The following is a 3,643-nucleotide window of genomic DNA, read 5'->3' on the forward strand; positions in this document are numbered from 1 at the left end:
ATTGAAAATCTATAACAAAAGCAGCTGTAACGTTCTTCAGCTGCTAACTACTATGTACTCAGTTGTCTGTGTGTGTGTGTGTGTGTGTGTGTGTGCGTGTGTGTGTGTATGTGTGTGTGTGTGTGTGTGTGTGTGTGTGTGTGTGTGTGTGTGTGTGTGTGTGTGTGTGTGTGTGTGTGTGTGTGTGTGTGGTGTCGCCTGTCAGCCTGAGGACTGACGGACAGATGTCTTCTGTCACCACGGTAACTGTCATCGAGGGAAATTGTCTCTCTCTCCTCTTACCAGCTTCCGTCAGTCGTCTGAGAACATGTAATTAACTGATACACTATCCTCTGTGTGTGTGTGTGTGTGTGTGTGTGTGTGTGTGTGTGTGTGTGTGTGTGTGTGTGTGTGTGTGTGTGTGTGTGTGTGTGTGTGTGTGTGTGTGTGTGTGTGTGTTGCAGTGCAAGATGGGAGCTCGACATCTCTCGCAGATTAAGGAGGAGTCAGACAGCAGAGAGCAAAGGTAAACATACAATTGTGCAATTTTCTGATAATTGCGAGATCAGAATTCTTCACAAAATTGGTCGAAGTTATTTATGTTTATTGATCTGTTTGTTGTCAACCAGTTTTTTTATGTAAACACAAAATGATGATGGAAAGAAACTGTTGTAAGCTTAAGGTGAGCGATACCCTGGTGGCCACTTGAGGTGTTGCAACGCTGCTCCTCAAAAAGCCTTTTCCTCCTCTTGTCTTACGGTCGAGACTCTGAACAATGTCAGTTTAATAACTACGATTCTGACTTCAGGTATCTCAAACAGTGAAGTGCCAGGTTTTTACACAATCAAGAGGAATCACACAGATGTGACGTTTCACTGGAGCTTTAAGTTCACAGAGAAGATATCGAGTTTACATTTAAATCATGAAGTCAGACGACTTTACATCAGGTTGGAAAATCACGAGAATGAAACACTGTTTAAAACTGCAATAAAATGAGAATAAAATGGATCCAATTAAAAACTTTAATGGAAACGTTTCATCTGAGAGGAACTGGAAACTCAATCTGTGTGGATCAATCTGATAAGGCTGTGTGTGTGTGTGTGTGTGTGTGTGTGTGTGTGTGTGTGTGTGTGTGTGTGTGTGTGTGTGTGTGTGTGTGTGTGAGTGTGTGTGTGTGTGTGTGTGTGTGAGTGTGTGTGTGTGTGTGTGTGTGTGTGTGTGATACTCTCCACTGAACCGTGACCTTGGCACATGGATACGTTTCTGTGATCAGACCCGACTGTAAACAAATCTGAATGGAAACTGGTTTACATGGAGGATCAGTGTGTGTGTGTGTGTGTGTGTGTGTGTGTGTGTGTGTGTGTGTGTGTGTGTGTGTGTGTGTGTGTGTGTGTGTGTGTGTGTGTGTGCACACGAGCAGTTCGACAACATGATGAAGTGAAACATGAACTCATCACTCTCTCTCTTCCTCCGTCAGTTCCTGTGTCCTGCCTCCGATCGTCCAGCGGCAGTCAGAAGGGGGCGGAGCATGTGAACCAGGTGTGGACGCGGTGAGGAAACAGGAAGTGACGCGTCCCTCGGATCCGGCGTCTCTGTCTCTGTACGAGCAGCAGAAGAAGGTGCAGGAGAACAGGAGTCTGCTGGAGGAGGTGAATAATGAGATCAAACCACTTGTGTCTACCGGCCCTTTAAGGTGGGGGGAGAAACTGCGCCCTCTAGAGGTCAGTGAAACATTTCCTTCTTTCCTGAGCAGGTCACTTCATCAAATTAACTTAAATTAAGTTCTTGAATTATTGACAATAAGAAAAAATCAGGATGATTATGGACAATACCCTAATTGGAATTGGAATTAAAACTTTATTATTAGAGATTATTCTGTTGGAAACTCTTCTATAAATTACGTGGAACTTTAAGCCGCAGGAACTTTTTAAAAGGTTCCTGCAGATGTTTGTTTGCATTTCCACAATCGTCTCAAGACCCGGAGAGACGAGTCAAATTGATGTACGAGCAACCGACGGCTACAACAAGCTGTTCCACTCAAGTCCATCAGGTGGCGGTAGTGCAGAAGACGATGTTATACACAGTGCCACAGTGAACATGGAGGAGATTGAAATCAAGCTGCTGTTGATCGGAAAAGAGACGAACTCGAGTAACAAAGCAAATTCCAAATAAAATATAAAAAACTGATTTTACGAGCTCTGGCAAAGACTCAATATGTTGTGTGTGTGTGTTTCTCAGCTGGGTTGTATAGAGGCGGAGCTTCGAGAAACTCTGCGTCTGGACGTCGAGCGGCAGCGAGAAGCCGAATTCCTCCGTCAACAGGAAAACAAGCAGCTGTGGCAAAACCTCTGTTACCTGAGTCTGAGCCAGCGAGTGGCCAAGTACGCACGCACACACACACACACACACACACACACACACACACACAGACACACACACACACACACACACACACACACACACACACACACACACAGACACACACACACACACAGGCCGAAGCAGGGGCGTTGCTACATGGCAGGATTTAACCTGGGGCCCTGAGCTGAACCTGAAAGTGACTGAACATGTGATAGTGATGTTATGATGTTATGTTATGTTTGATTTGTGCGGCTGCAGATGCGTTGACGATGTGTTTGTGTTTCCTGTTGTCACCTCCCACAGACCCTGGGTCAGCAGCTACTTCAGGAAGTTTCCCATGCACATGTACTGTCTGCCCGTCCAGGCCGCCCGTCACAGAGGAAAGAGGCGGGGCCTGAACAAGAGGAAATGATGACGGAAGATGAAAATATTTATGTTTTGACTGTTGTTTTGGGTTTTTTTACCTGAAAAATAAATTTGGTTTCCTCCCCCATCCACCATCATTGACTGCTTTACGACTTTGGTGCAGGGATTTGATTTCACGCCCCCATGTGGCTGCAGAAGGAACAGTCTAACAAACCAGGGGACTGCCTGAATCCACAGAAACACGTGTGATACCTCACTTCAGTCACTAGGGGGCTGTGAAGTAGTGTGGGATCATGGGAGATTACTCAACTTTACTCTAGTATATTTCCATTCTATTTTCTATTTTCCTATTTTATTGCCTATTTTATTCTATCTTTATACTTTCACATGTTCTCGTGTCGACCTCAATCTGATTATCTGCTGCTGCTGCCTTAAAGTATTAATACTAAGAGTAAAATTTACTGTAGGATTTTCCACCAGCGGACGTTGTTGTTGTTTGTTGTTCGTCATCAACCTACGATAATCATGATGTAGAGAAAATGTGCCGAGCAGCGTCTGTCTCTTTTCCCAATGAGCTCATTCTATATAATAATAATATGAATAGTCCTCTATCTAGTTCATTCTATATAATAATAATATGAATAGTCTTCTATCTAGTTCATTCTATATAATAATAATATGAATAGTCTTCTATCTAGTTCATTCTATATAATAATAATATGAATAGTCCTCTATCTAGTTCATTCTATATAATAATAATATGAATAGTCCTCTATCTAGTTCATTCTATATAATATAATATGAATAGTCCTCTATCCAGTTCATTCTATAGAATAATAATATGAATAGTCCTCTATCCAGTTCATTCTATAGAATAATAATATGAATAGTCTATCCAGAAGTCCTTATAAAGCGAAGTAGGGAACAGTGAGTCTTT

This window comes from Hippoglossus hippoglossus, chromosome 23 (assembly GCF_009819705.1).
Source record: "Hippoglossus hippoglossus isolate fHipHip1 chromosome 23, fHipHip1.pri, whole genome shotgun sequence".
In the NCBI taxonomy this organism is placed as follows: Eukaryota; Metazoa; Chordata; class Actinopteri; order Pleuronectiformes; family Pleuronectidae; genus Hippoglossus; species Hippoglossus hippoglossus.